The sequence below is a fragment of the Cervus elaphus genome, chromosome 1, assembly GCF_910594005.1.
Source record: "Cervus elaphus chromosome 1, mCerEla1.1, whole genome shotgun sequence".
Lineage (NCBI taxonomy): Eukaryota > Metazoa > Chordata > Mammalia > Artiodactyla > Cervidae > Cervus > Cervus elaphus.
In genome coordinates, this window is record NC_057815.1 from 49313693 (window position 1) to 49329999 (window position 16307).

Here is a 16307-nt window from a genome sequence, read left to right on the forward strand (position 1 = left end):
CAGAAGAATGAATCAGTGAGCTGGAAGATAAAATGGTGGAAGTAACTTGTGAAGAGCAAAATAAAGTAAAAAGAATGAAAATTACTGAGGATAGTCTCAGAGACCTCTGTGACAATATCAAATACACCAACATTCGAATTATAGGGGCCCCAGAAGAAGAAGAGAAAAAGAAAGGGTATGAGATAATTTTTGAAGCGTTTATAGTTGAAAATTTTCCCATGATGGAGAAGGAAATAGTCATTCAAGTCTAAGAGATACAAAGAGTCCCATACAGGATAAACTCAAGGAGAAACATACCAAGACACATACTAATCAAACTAACAAAGACTAAACACAAAGAAAGAATATTAAAGGCAGCAAGGGAGGAACAACAAGTAACATACAAGGAATGCCATACGCTTAACAGCTTATCTTTCAGCAGAAGCTCTGCAGGCCAGAAGGGAATGGAAGGATATATTTAAAGTACTGAAAAGGAAAAATCTACAACCAAGATTACTGTACCCGGGAAGGATCTCATTCAAAATTGATGGAGAAATAAAAAGCTTTTCAGACAAGCAAAAGTTAAGAGAATTCACTACCAAAAAACTAGCTTTACAACAAATGTTAAACGGACTTATATAGTCAAGAATTACAAGAGAAGAAAAAAGTTGTACAAAATCAACCCCAAACAATTAAGAAAATGGCAATAGGAACATATATATCAATAATTACTTTAAATGTAAATGGATTAAGTGCTCCAAGCAAAAGACATAGACTGGCTGAATGGATACAAAAACGAGATTCATATATATGCTGTCTAAAAGAAACCCAGTTCAGACCTAAAGACACATATAGACTGAAAGTGAGAGGATGGAAAAATATATTCCATGCAAATAGGAAGCAAAAGAAAGCTGGAGTAGCAATCTTCATATCAGACAAAATAGACCTTAAAGACAATTACAAGAGATAAGGAAAGCCACTGCATAATGATCAAGGGATCAATCCAAGAGGAAGACATAGCAATTGTAAATATCTATGCACCCAACATAGGAGCACCTCAATACATAAGACAAACAGTAACAGACATAAAAGGAGAAATTGACAGCAACACAAAAATAGTAGGAGACTTTAACACCCCACTCACACCAAGGGACAGATCATCCAAACAGAAAATTAATAAGGAAACACAAATATTAAATGATAATTAGATGAGATGGATCTCATTGATATCTTCAGGACATTACATCCAACTGCAGAAGAATACACCTTCTTCTCAAATGCACAAGGACCATTCTCCAGGATAGACCACATCTTGGGTCACAAATCAAACCTCAGTAAATTTAAGAAAATTGAAATCGTATCAAGCATCTTCTCCAACCACAATGCTATGAGACTAGATATCAATTACAAGAAAAAAACTATAAGAAACACAAACATATGGAGATTAAACAACACGTTTAAAAATAACCAACAGGATATGGAAAAAAATCAAAAGGGAAATCAAAAAATTTCTAGAAACAAATGACAATGAAAACATGACACCTCAAAACCTATGGGATGCAGCAAAAGCAGTTCTAAGAGGGAAGTTTATAGCAATACAACCCTATGTCAAGAAACAAGAAAAGCACTGAATAGACAACCTAACTTTACACCTAAAACAATTGGAAAAAGAGAAACCAAAAAAACCCCAAATTAGTAGAAGGAAAGAAGTCATAAAGATCTGAAAAGAAATAAATCAAAAAGAAATGAAGAAACAATAGTAAAGATTAATAAAACTAAAAGCTGGTTCTTTGAGAAGACAAACAAAATTGACAAACCTTTAGCCAGACTCATCAAGAAAAAAGAGAGAAGAATAAAATCAACAAAATTAGAAATGAAAAAGGAGAGGTTACAACAGACAATGTAGAAACACAAAGGATTATAAGAGACTTTTATGACCACCTATATGGCAATAAAATGGATAACCTGGAAGAAATAAATTCTTAGAAAAGTTCAATTTTCCAAGACTGAACCAGGAAGAAGTAGAAATCATGAACAGCCCAATAACAAGCACTGAAATTGAAGTTGTGATCAAAAGGCTCCCAAAAACAAAAGCCTAGGACTAGATGGCTTCACAGGAGAATTCTATCAAGCATTTAGAGAAGAGCTAACGCCTATCCTTCTAAAACTCTTTCAAAAAACTGCAGAGGAAGGAACATTTCCAAACTCATTCTACGAGGCCACCATCACCCTGATACCAAAACCAGACAAAGACAACACAGAAAAAGAAAACTACAGGCCAGTATCACTGATGAACATAGATACGAAAATCCTCAACAAAATTTTTAACAAACAGAATTCAGCAACACATCAAAAAGCTCATAAACCATGATCAAATTGGGTTTATTCCAGGAATGCAAGGATTCTTTAATATACAAAATCAATCAATGTGATACATTATATTAACAAATGAAAGATAAAAATGATATGATCATCTCAATAGCTGCAGAAAAAGCCTTTGACAAAATTCATCACCCATTTATGATTAAAACTCTTCAAAAAATGGGCATAGAAAGAACCTACCTCAACATAGTAAAGGCCATGTATGATAAGCCTACAGCAAACATTATTCTCAATGGTGAAAAACTGAAAGCATTCCCCTAAGATCAGGAAGAAGACAAGGGTGTCCACTTTCACCATTGTTATTCAACATAGTTCTGGAAGTCCTAGCTACAGCAATCACAGAAGAAAAAGAAGTAAAAGGAATCCAGATGGGAAAAGAAGAAATAAAGCACTCACTGTTTGCAGATGACATGATACTGTACATAAAAACCCTAAGGATAGTATTAGAAAATTACTAGGGCTAATCAGTGAATTTAGCAAAGTTGCAGGATACGAAATCAATACACAGAAATCACTTGGGTTTCTATGTACTAACAATGAAAAATCAGAAATAGAAATTAAGGAATCAATCCCATTCACCACTGCAACAAAAAGAATTAAATATCTAGGAATAAAGTTACCCAAGGAGACAAAAGAACTATACACAGAAAATTATAAGACACTAATGAAAGAAATCAAAGATGACGTAAACAGTTGGAGAGATATTCCATGTTCCTGGGTAGGAAGAATCAATATTGTGAAAATGACTATACTACTAAACCCAATCTACAGATTCAGTGCAATCCCTATCAAATTACCAATGGCAGTTTTCACAGAACTAGAACAAAAAATTTCACAATTCATTTGGAAACACAAAAGACCCCAAACCTCAAGGCAATCTTGAGAAAGAAGAATGGAGCTGGAGGAATCAACCTTCCTGACTTCAGATTATACTACAAAGCTACAGTAATCAAGACAGTATGGTACTGGCACAAAAACAGATACACAGGCCAATGGAACAAGATGGAAAGCCCAGAAATAAACCCATGCACTATGGGTATCTTATTTTTGACAAAGGAGGCAAGAATATACAATGTGACAAAGACAGCCTCTTCAATAAATGGTGCTGGGAAAACTGGACAGCTACATGTAAAAGAAAGAAATTAGACCACTTCCTAACACCATACACAAAGATAAATTCAAAATGGATTAAAGACATAAATGTAATAGCAGAAACTATAAAACTCTTAGAGGAATACATAGGCAGAACACTCGATGACATAAAACAAGATCCTCTATGACCCACCTCCTAGAGGAACAGAAATAAAAACAAAAGTAAACAAGTGGGTCCTGATTAAACTTAAAAGTTTTTGCACAGCAAGGGAAACTATAAGCAAGGTGAAAAGACAGCCCTTAGAATGGGTGAAAATAATAGCAAATGAAACAACTGACAAAGGATTAATTTCCAAACTATACAAGCAGCTCATACAACTCAATGCCAGAAAAGCAAACAGCCCAATCAGTTCAGTTCAGTCACTCAGTCGTGTCTGACTCTTTGTGACTCCATGAACCACAGCACGCCAGGCCTCCCTGTCCATCACCAACTCCCGGAGTCCACCCAAACCCATGTCCATTGAGTCGGTGATGCCGTCCAACCTTCTCATCCTCTGTCGTCCTCTTCTCCTCCTGTCCTCAATCTTTCCCAGCATCAGTGTCTTTTCAAATGAGTCAGCTCTTCGCATGAGGTGGCCAAAGTATTGGTGTTTCAGCTTCAGCATCAGTTCTTCCAATGAACAACCAGGACGATCTCCTTTAGGATGGACTGGTTGTATCTTCTTGCGGTCCGAGGGACTCTCAAGAGTCTTCTCCAACACCACAGTTCAAAAGCATCAATTCTTCATTGCTCAGCTTTCTTCACAGTCCAACTCTCACATCCATACATGACCACTGGAAAAACCATAGCCTTGACTAGATGGACCTTTGTTGGCAAAGTAATGTCTCTGCTTTTTAATATGCTGTCTAGGTTGGTCATAGCTTTCCTTCCAAGGAGTAAGCGTCTTTTAATTTCATGGCTGCAATCACCATCTGCAGTGATTTTGGAGCCCAGAAAAATAAAGTCAGCCACTGTTTCCACTGTTTCCCCATCTGTTTGCCATGAGGTGATGAGACCAGATGCCATGATCTTAGTTTTCTGAATGTTGAGCTTTAAGCCAACTTTTTCACTCTCTTCTTTCACCTTCATCAAGAGGCTCTTTAGTCTTCACTTTCTGCCGTAAGGCTGGTGTCATCTGTGTATCTGAGATTATTGATATTTCTCCCAGCAATCTTGATTCCAGCTTATGCAATAAGTGGGAAAAAAGACCTAAACAGACATTTCTTCAAAGAAGACATACAGATGGCTAACAAACACATGAAAAGATGCTCAACATCGCTCATTATTAGAGAAATGCAAATCAAAGCTACAATGAGATATTACCTAAACCAGTCAGAATGACCATCATCAAAAAGTCTACAAACAATAAATGCTGGAGAGGATGTGGAGAAAAGGGAATGCTCTTGCACTACTGGTGGGAATGTAAAGTGATACAGCCACTGTGGAAGATGGTATAGAGATTCCTTAAAAAACTAGGAATAAAACTACCATATGACCCAGCAATCCCACTTCTAGGCATATACCCTGAGGAAACCAAAATTGAAAAAGACACATGTATCCCATTGTTCATTGCAGCACTATTTACAATAGCTAGAACATGGAAGCAACATAGATACCCATCCACAGATGAATGGATAAAGAAGTAGTGGTACATATACACAATAGAATATTACTTAGCCATAAAAACGAACACATTTGAGTCAGTTCTGATGAGATGGATGAACCTAGAACATATTATACAGAATGAAGTGACTCAGAAATAGAAAGATAAATATAGTATTTTAACACATATATGCGGAGTCTAGAAAAATGGTACTGAAGAATTTATTTACAGGGCAGCAATGGAGAAACAGATGTACAGAATAGACTTATGGACATGGGGAGAGGGGAGGAGAGGGTGAGATGTATGAAGAGTAACATGGAAACTTACATAACCATATTTAAAATAGATAGCCAAAGGGAATTTGCTGTATGGCTCAGGAAACTCAAACAGGGACTCTGTATCAATCTAGAGGGGCGGGATGGGGTGGGGGGTGGGAGGGAGCTTCATAAAGGAGGGGATACATGTATGCCTATGGCTGATTCATGTCGAGGTTTGACAGAAAACAACAAAATTCTATAAAGCAATTGTCCTTCAATGAAAAAATAAATTAATAAAAAATAAAGTACAGATTTTTAATCCTTTTGTTTACACTGCTGTTAAATAATTGTTATTTTTATTATGAAATATAACAATTATTGTGTAAGACGATCCCCATGGATATAGTTTTATTTCTCAAATAATTTGATATCAAATATTTTTATTTTCTTCTAAATAGTGAAAGTGAAAATCACTGAGTCATGTCCGACTCTTTGTGACCCCATGGACTATACAGTCCTTTGAATCTCTAGGCCAGAATACTGCAGTAGGTAGCCTTTCCCTTCTCCAGGGGATCTTCCAAATCCAGGGATCGAACTCAGGTCTCCCTCATTGCAGGCAGATTCTTTACCAGCTGAGCAACAAGGGAAGTCCAAGAATATTGGAGTGGGTAGCCTATCTGTTCTCCAGCAGATCTTCCTGACCCAGGAATTGAACTGAGATCTCCTGCACTGCAGGTGGATTCTTGACCAATGGAGCTCTAGGTATTATACAATGACATACTAATTTCCAGTTTTCTAATTGTGTCATAGTCCTATGATGTTTGGGCTTCCCTGGTGGCTCAGTGGTAAAGAATCTGCCTGCCAATGAAGGAGACTTGGGTTTGATCCCTGGGTCAGGAAGATCCCCTGGAGAAGGAAATGGCTACCCAACTCCAGTATTCTTGCCTGGGAAGTCCGATGGACAGAGGGGCCTGGTAGGCTATAGTCCATGGAGTCACAAAGAGTTAGACATGGCTTAGCAACTAAACAACAAAACAACTTATGATTTTACCAAATCACTTTTACTTAGGTGTGTCAGCCCAGAGTAGGCTATAATTGTTTATAGCACAGGGGATCTCATTCTGAAATTTTGGGTTTTAATTTATAACTTTTAGGAATACTATATAAAGCTATTTTTAAAGAAAAAAACAAAAAACTTTGGTTTTCTGAGAGACCTGAACCTCACTCTTCTGTAACTCCCCAAACAGGGCTACATAAAACACATGTTTCTTTGTAAAATGCATGGATAGCAACATCGTGTTACTAAATGTTTAGAAAAATTACTTTTTTTGTGTGGAAGGCATTAATCATTGTTGTATGTATAAATGATTGACTCAATCTTATTGATTTGACTAGACTAGTAAATTCCCAAGTATGAATAGATAAAACCAAACTTCCACACTAACTCATAGAGTGAGATTTATTTTGATTGCATGCCTTTTTTGGGGGTAGAGAGCAGTAAATAAACTGCTCTTTGTAAATTACATAAATTTCACTTTTGGTCTGGAGAATTTTCATCCCACAGTTAAGTTTTTACAGTGAACTTCATTTGTAAAATGTCAGTTATGAGCATGTATTTCCTGTTTTTTATTTTAGCTCAATGGATTTTATGATTAAAGAGATTTTTAAGAGCATATAAATATCTGTTTTGCTTATAATTTGTTGAAAAGTACTAATTTATTTTGGGCCATGTATTATATATTAAAGTTTTCATTTTCAGTACTGGAGAAAGTTTTAGGTGTCACTGCAATGATTTTTCTCTGCATATAATATTCAAGTGTCAGTGAAGTATACAAAATTGAGAAAATGAAAGTTATAGCTTATAGGAATGTAAGAAAAATGTACACTGCACATTGATTAAAATGGTCTAGAATATTTATAGAAAACACTTTGAATTGTTAACTGTGAAATGCATAAAATATACTCTATTTGATCAATTTTGGTTTTGAATAAATTTCTCATGTTAAAATTATTTTTGTGATATTGCTTTCTGTTTAACCCCATATTTATAAATATTATGGCATATATGGCAAATAGGAGACTGTTACTTGGTGTGATTCTATTTTAAAGTGGGTTACTTAAAGAAACGGAGAAGGCAATGACACCCCACTCCAGTACTCTTGCCTGGAAAATCCCATGGATGGAGGAGCCTGGTAGGCTGCAGTCCATGGGGTCGCTAAGAGTCAGACATGACTGAGCGACTCACTTTCACTTTTCACTTTTATGCTTTGGAGAAGGAAATGGCAACCCACTCCAGTGTTCTTGCCTGGAGAATCCCAGGGACGGAGGAGTCTGGTGGGCTGCCATCTGTGGGGTCGCACAGAGTCGGATACGACTGATGTGACTTAGCAGCAGTAGCACTTAAAGAAAAAAAGTGGATTACTTGTAGATGACACATAGTTGGGTCTTAGTTTTTATTCAATTTGAACATCTTTGCTTTTCATTTAGCATGCTTAGACCATTTATATTTAATGTAATTATCTATATGGATGGGTTTCATTTACTTAAAAAATATTCTATTTATAGAGTATTTAAAAAATGATTAAAAAAAGAGTCCATTTTATCTCCACTGTTATCTAATTAGCTGTAATTTTTTTCTGTTAATAATTGTTCTAAGGTTTACTATATATATATCTTTTTTTTGTTTGTTTGAAAGCTTGACTTGTTACTTTTAGTTGCATCTGCGTCACAGATAAAAGATGTTATTGCTGTACCTCAGGCATATTGTTGGGGTTGGGTAGGAAAGACTTCTGGGCTGCAAGATGTGTGAGGATCTTAATTATGTCTTCTCTCAAGCCTGTCTATAAGCAGTCCGTAAAGACACCACTGAGATCACAGTAATAGAAACTAACATTCTGGAGATCCCACTTAAAATTTTTTGTCATTACTTTTTCTTATAATACTATAAAAACTACTGATAAAATGCAAGTAGCATGAAAATTTGGCCCCAAAGTGCCACCAAAAGAACTTTGGCAGTGGGGAGTTATGGTCAGTGAGCTAGACTCTGTGGGCAACACTACATTCCCTCTGCCCGGGGATTAGGACACCTTCTGCCCTACACTTTCTTCAAGTGAGGAGGGCATCAGGGCTTACAGTGCAGTCCTAGCCTAGGGCGCACAGTCATTCCCCAAATACGCTTCTCATGGAGGCCATTATTTCCAGTGGTGCCAAAAATATATACCTTCCTAGGAGGGCACAGGTCAGGAACTTTGTACCATCTCTGGTGAGGTGACTCATCCCCAGCCCTGAAAGGCCAGGGACCCAGGGAGGGAGGGACTGCAGGAGTTCTGGTATGGGCCCATCCTTGATCTTCCTGGCCGGAAAAGGCTGTCCAGTACATCCTTGCTCCCTGCCTGCACTGCCCGGCTTGTGCTGGGCCCTGCCCTTCCTCACTCCTCTCCTCCCACCACAACTCCAAAGGTGAAAAGACTCAGACTTTCCAGTTTATCTATATGTCTTTAATTTGTTACAGTCTTTGTTGTTGTTTAGTGTCCGACTATTTGTGACCCCACAGACTGTAGCAGTCCAGGCTTCCCTCTCCTTCACTATCTCCTGGAGTTTGCTTAAACTCATGTCCGTTGAGTTGGTTATGCCATCCAACCATCTCATCCTCTTCCGCCCCCTTCTCCTCAGGCCCTCAGTCTTTCCCAGCATCAGCGTCTTTTCCAATGAGTCTAATTTTCGCATCAGGTGACCAAAGTATTGGAGCTTCAGCTTTAGCATCAGTCCTTCCAATGAATCCTCAGGGTTGATTTCCTTTAAGATTGATTGGCTTGATCTCCTTGCAGTCCAAGGGACTCTTCAAGAGTCTTCCCCAGCACCACGATTCAAAAGAGGGAGGGGACATATGTATACCTATGGCTAATTCATATTGATGTTTGCCAGAAACCAACACAATTCGGTGAAGCACTTATCCTTCACTGAAAAATAAATGTAAAATTTAAAACAATAATTTTTTAAAAAAGCATCAGTTCTTTGGCACTCAGCTGTCTTTATGGTCCAACTCTCACATCTGTACATGACTCCTGGGAAAAACCATAGTTTTGACTATATGGACCTTTGTTGGCAAAGTGATGTCTCTGCTTTTTAATGCACTATATAAGTTTGTCATAGCTTTCCTTCCAAGGAGCAAGTATCTTTTAATTTCATGGCTGCATTCACCGTCTGCAGTGATTTTGGAGTCCAAGTAAATAAAATCTGTCACCGTCTCTACTTTTCCCCCATCTATTTGCCATGAAGTGATAGGACCAGATGCCATGATCTTAGTTTTTTGAATGTTGAGTTTTAAGTCAGCTTTTTCACTCTCCTCTTTCACATTTATCAAGAGGCTCTTTAGTTCCTCTTTGCTCTCTGTTATAAGGGTGGTGTCACCTGCATATCTGAGGTTATTGATATTTCTCCTACAGTCTTGATTCCAGCTTGTGCTTCATCCAGCCTGGCATTTCGCATGATGTACTCTGCATATAAATTAAATAAGCAGGGTGACAGTATATAGCCTTGACGTCCTCTTTTCCCAATTTTGAACCAGTCCTTTGTTACGTGTAAGGTTCAAACTGTTGCTTTTTGATCTGCATACAGGTTCCTCAGAGACAAGTAAGGTAGTCTGGTATTCCCATCTCTTTAAGAATATTCCACAGTTTGTTGTGATCCACACTGTCTACTTTAAATGATATTGTTTTATGTGATGCATAGAGTAAGAACCATATGTGACTGCAGCAGCTTACTTCTATTTCTTCCCTCCTGTCCTTTGTGAAAATTATTTTGCCATACATCTTACTTTTACATATGTCCAAAACCCCACCATATGCTGTTCAGTTATTTTTGCTTTAGGCTGTCAGTTTTTTTAAATTTCAGATTTATCGAGATGTAATTTACATATACTAAAATTCACCTTTTAAACATATACAGTTCTATGAATTTTTATAAACATATACATCGTGTAACTACCTCCAAACCTAAGATACATAATATTTTCATCATCCCCAAATTTCTTCCATGCCCGCCTTTAGTCAATCCCTTGCTACCTTCCACCCTGACAATCACTTGATCAGATTTCTGTCTTTATAAACTTACCACTTCTACCCTGTAATATAAGTGGAATCACACAATACATGGCCTTTCCTGTCTGGCTTCTTTCATCTAGCATAATGTGAATGAGATTTATCTGTGTGGTTTCAGGTAACAGTAATTTGTTTCTTTCTTTTGCTGAGTTGGATTCCGTTGCATGGTATGCCACAGTTTGTTTTTTCATCACTAGATGATCATCATTTTGTTGTTTCTAGTTTTATGGTGATTATAAGTAAAGCTGCTCTAACTATTTACAAAGAAGTTTTTGTGTGGGCGTATGTTTTCATCTCTTTGGGGTAAATACCTAAGAATGGGATTACTATGTTGGATTATGATTGTAATTGAATGTTTAACTTTGTAAGAAACTGCCAAAGATTTTCCCAAAATGGCCACAGTTTTTCTGTATTTCCATCAATAGTTTATGGGTTCCATTGTTCCATAACCTCACCAGCACTCGGAATTGTCAGTTTAAATGTTTTTCTTAGTAATTCTAGTAGGTTCATTGAGTTTTAAATTTGTATTTCCCAAATTGTTTTGAGAATTTTTTCATGTGCTTATTTGTCATCTGTATCTCTTTGGAACAATATTTTTAAAAATGCTTTGCCTATTTATAATTAAACTGAATTTTTTTTTTTAATTCTAGACACAAGTCCTTAATCTGGTATATGTTAAAGTACAAATATTTCTCCCAGGTGAGGTTTGTCTTTTCATTTTCCATCGATGTCTTTCCAAAAGCAGAAGTTTTAAATTATGATGAAACCCAGTATGTCAGTTTTTTTCTTTTATGGTATATGATTTTACAAGATTTTTCTTCACTAAGTTTAGAAAGATTTTTCTCCTAGATTTTCTGTAGAAGTTTTACAGTTTTCTTTATATATTTAGATCCATATTAGGTTCATTCAACTTTATTTTTATGTATGTGAGCTAAATTTGAGGTTTCGTTTTTTGCAATTGTTCACAGCTATCTTTTCTTAAAAATTAAAAAAAGTTTTTTTTGCAATGTTGTGTTTGTTCCTGCCATACATCAGTGTGAATCGGCCATAATTATATATATATTCTGTCCCTCTTGCGCCTCCCTGCCTTCCCCCATCCCATCTCTCTAGGTTATCACTGGGCTTCCTGTGTTATACAGTAACTCCTCACTAACTATCCATTTTACACACAATAGTGTATATATATATTGATGCTACTTTCTCCATTCATCCCACTCACTCCCTCCCCCACTGTTCACAGCTATCTTTTGAAGAAACTACAAATTGTGAAATGTTTTATTAAAGTAATCCATATAGTTACAGTTTCTTGCATTATTCATTTCTTTTGTAAATACAGATTGCTATCTGGTATTTTGTTTCTTCTATCTGAGGAACTTCATTTAATGTTTCTTGTAGTGCAGATCTGTGTTGCTCCCCTGCCCCCGCCTTTTTTTTTTTTTTTTGCCTGAAAAAGTCTTTTTTAACCTTCATGTTATAAAGGTATTTTTCGTAGGATTCTATGTTGGTGGCTTCCTACGCACCCCCATTATAAAGGTGTTACTTCATGGTTTTGGAGCTTGCATAGCTTCTAATGAAGAGTCTGCTATCACTTCCACCCCACACCTATGTTTATTATGTTATCCCTTCCACGGCTTTTAGGATGCCCTCTTTATCACTGTTTTGCAGTAATTTTATTGATGTATCATTTGCCTTTTAAATGTGGTTTCTTTATGTTTCTTCTGCTTGTACTTTGTTAAACATCTTGGCTCTATGAGTTTATAGTATGTTTTCAAAATTTTAAACCTTGGGCTGAATTTCTTACTATTTCACTTCTCTTTTGAGATTACACTTACATACATGCTAGACTACTGATGCTTTGTTTTCTAAATTCTTCTTTTCTCTGGGTGCTTCAGCTTTAAAATAATTTATTTCTATTGCTGTGTCTTCAACTATTAATCCAATTCAGTGTTTTTTGTTTCAGATATTTTCCCTCTCTAGATGTTATGCATCTTTATAATACATTCTATTTTTCTTCTGAACATGTTCATGTTTTTCTCTATATTTTTAGAACATATGGAGCACATTTTAATAGCTGTTTTAACATCCTTATCTCCTAATTTCATCATCTCTGTCATTACTGGATCTGTTTCTATGAATTGATTTTTTATCTGGCTATGGGTCATATTTTACTGTTTCTTCACAAGCTTGTAATTTTTTAAAGCTTTTGAAGTTATTGTAGTAATATTTATATAATGTAAATTAGCAATTTCAAGTGTATAATTCAGTGGCATCATGTTGACCAACCATCAACTAGAACTGCTGTCTAGTTCCAGAACATTTTCATCACTCCAAAAGTAAAACTATAACTTTTAAACAGTCACTATTTATCCCTCCTTCCAGCCACTGGCAATCACTAATCCTTCTGTCTTTATGAATTTTCATACTCTAAATATTTCATGTAAATAGCATCATACAATGTGACCTTTGTATCTGGCTTCTTTTGTTAAGCATATTTTCTATGTTTATCCATGTTGTAGCACATATCAATACTTCATCTGTTTTTATGGCTGAATGGAGATGCAGGGTCAATCCCTGGGTCGGGAAGATCCCCTGGAGGAGGAAAGGGCAACCCACTCCAGTATTCTTGCCTGGGAAATCCTATGGACAGAGGAGCCTAGCAGGCTACAGTCCATGGGGTTGCAAAGAGTCGGACATGACTGAAGTGACTGAGCATGAATATTCTATTATATGTGTGTGTGTGTGTGTGTGTGTGTGTGTGTTAGTTGCTCAGTTGTGTCCAGCTCTTTGTGACCCCATGGACTTAGCCCACCAGGCTCATTCCTCTGTCCATAGAATTCTCCAGGCAAGAATCCTGGAGTGAGTAGCCATTTCCTTCTCCAGAGGGATCTTCCCTACCCAGGGGTTGAACCCAGATCTCCCGCGTTGCAGGTAGATTCTTTACTGTCTGAGCCACCAAGGAAGCCCATTCTATTGTATGTCTATACCTTAATTTATTTACTTACTTATCAGTTGATGGACATTTGGGTTGTTTCTACCTTTTGGCTACTGCTGTGAGCATTTATGTATAAGTTTTTTTTTTGAACATCTGTTCTTAGTGTTTTTGAGACTATACCTGGGAGTGGAATTGCTGGGTTGTATGTTAATTCTGTGTTTATTGTAACAGGAACTGCAGTGTTTTTTTTTTCTCTCCCACAGTGGCTGAACCATTTTACATTCCATCAGCAGTGTATGAGGGTTCCATTTTCTCTGCATCCTCATCAACACTTGTTATTGTCTGCTTATTCATTGTGGTGTTGACTTGTATTTTTCTAATGAATAATGATGTTGGGCATCTTTTCATAAGCCTATTAGCCATTTGTATGTTTTCTTTCAGAAATATCTGTTCAAATCTTTTCCTCATGTTAAAATTGTCTTGTCTTTTCTTTGTTCAGTTGTAAAAATATAATAATTGATCTGTCTTTTCTTTTTTGAGTTGTGAAAATTTTTAAAAATATATTGTGCTCGGTCACTAAGTCATGTTTGAATCTTTGCAACCCCATGGACTATAGCCCTCCAGGCTCCTTTGTCCATGGGGTTTTCCAGGCAGGAATACTGGCGTGAGTGCTAAGTTGCTTCAGTCATGTCCAACTCTGTGTGACCCTATGGACTGTAGCCTGCCAGGCTCCTTTCCAGGCAAGAATACTGGAGTGGGGTTGCCATGCCCTTCTTCAGGGGATCTTCCTGACCCAGGGATCAAACCTGCGTCTTTTACATCTCCTGCATTGGCAGGCAGTTTCTTTATCACTAGCACCACTTGGGAAGTCTGTATTGTGGGTGTTAGACCTCAGTTAGACATGAAAGTGAAAGTCGCTCAGTCATGTCTGATTCTTTGTTATCCCATGGACAATACAGTCTATGGAATTCTCCTGACCAGGATATTGGAGCGGGTAGCCTTTCCCTTCTCCAGGGGATCCTCCCAACCCAGGGATCAAACCCAGGTCTCCCACATTTCAGGCAAATTCTTTACCAGCTGAACCACAAGGGAAGCCCCAATTAGACATATTTTCTGAGAAAAGTTTGTATAGTCAAAGCTGTGGTTTTTCCAGTAGTCAGGTACAGATGCAAGAGTTAGACCATAAAGAAGGCTAGGCACTAAAGATTTGAAGCTGTTGAATTGTGCTGAAGAAGACTCTTGAGAATCCCTTGGACAGCAAGGAGATCAAACTAGTCTATCCTAAAGGTAATCAACCCTGAACATTCACTGGAAGGACTGATGGTGACTCTGAAGCTCCAATACTTTGGTCACCTGATGTGAAGTCTCTCCTCAATGAAAAAAACCCTGATTCTGAGAAAGATTGAGGGCAGAAGGAGAAGGGGGTAACAGAGGATGAGATGGTTGGATGGCATCACCAACTCAATGGACATGAGTTTCAGGAAACTCCAGGAGATAGTGAGGACAGAGAAGCCTGAAGTGCTGCAGGGTCCCTGGGGTTGCAGATAATTGGACATGACTTAGCAACTGAATAACAGCAAGACATACTATTTGCAAATGTTTTTCTCCATCTTTGGGTTTTTACTTACTTTATGGTGTTCTCTGATATACAACTGTAAATTTTGATGAAGTCCAATGTATATATTCTTTCTTTTGTTACTTGTATCAGTACTTTCGGTACATATCTAAAAAAACGCTGCCTAATCCAAAGTTATGAATATTTGTGTTATGTCGCTTCAGTCGTGTATGACTCTTTGCAATCCTATGGATTGTAGCCCACCAGGCTCCTCTGTCTTTGGGATTCTCTAGGCAAGAATACTGGAATGGGTTGCCATGTCATCCTCCAGGGGATCTTCCCAGCCCAGTGATCGAACCCCTCTCTCTTAGGTCTACTGCATTGTCAGGTAGGTTCTTTACTGCTAGCATCACTTGGGAAGCCCCATGAATATTTACCTCTGTGTTTTCTTTTAAGAATTTTATAATTTTAGTTCTTTAGTTTTTAGCTTAGTTCTTTGTTTAGTTCTTAATTTTCTTTTTCTATATGGTGTGAGCAAGGCATTTTACATGTGAGTATCCTGGTTTCCAGCAGCATTTGTTGAAGAGACTATCCTTTCCCCAAGAATCTTGGTACCCTTGTTAAAGATCAGTTGACCATAGCTGCGTAGGTTTATATCTAGGCTCTCATTTTCTGTTACATTTACCTTTATGCCAGCACCACACTGTTTTGATTACTGTAACTTTGTAGTGAATTTTGTACTACTGTAACTTTGTAGTTAATTTGATTACTGTAACTTTGGGAAGTGTGAGTTCATCTTAGTTCTTTTCCAAGATTGTTTTGGATATTAAGGGTTCCTTGTGATTTGGGTCTGCTTTCCCATTTCTGCAGAAATGGCCATTGTATTTTGATAAGGATTGTATTGAATCTGTAGATCCATTTGGGAAATATTGCCATATAATAATATTGTCTTACAACCCATGAACATGGATATCTTTCTATTTATTTAGATCTTCATTAATCTCTTTCACTAACATTTTGTGTGGCCGGTAATGTTTGATTGAATGATGAACATTAAGAATTTTATGATATTGAATGTTAGATTTTGTTTTATTCCTTTAAATAATATTCCTAAAATAATAATTAAATAATAATTCCTTTAAATGAATTTGATGTGTCTGGCACATACAGTTACTTGGAATTAGTCAAATGAGACTTGCTTTTAAGCTTTTTGAGTAAGGCAGCATGTTTTTGGTCAACTACTTGATGAGACTTTTTTGATGACTTTTTTCAGTGTCTGTGTATTATGAGGTCTTTCCTTTGTAGCTGGTGGAAATACAAACTGTTGTCGGCCCTGCCTGGGCTTCATACATTTTCAGCCTTGTTTCA

General features: G+C 37.1%; 1 protein-coding gene across 13 annotated transcripts in view; it reads left to right on the forward strand.

Moving 5' to 3' along the window:
* SOX6 (SRY-box transcription factor 6) overlaps positions 1-16307 on the forward strand; it is a 677134-nt gene that overhangs the window by 56894 nt on the left and 603933 nt on the right. The window contains exon 1 of one of the 13 annotated variants that reach the window (XM_043902272.1): positions 14931-15327. The exons of the other annotated variants lie outside the window; for them this stretch is intronic. The gene's annotated coding sequence lies outside the window, so the exon portion shown is untranslated. Of the gene's footprint in view, positions 1-14930; positions 15328-16307 lie in introns of those variants that run through there. 13 annotated transcript variants of the gene reach the window in all.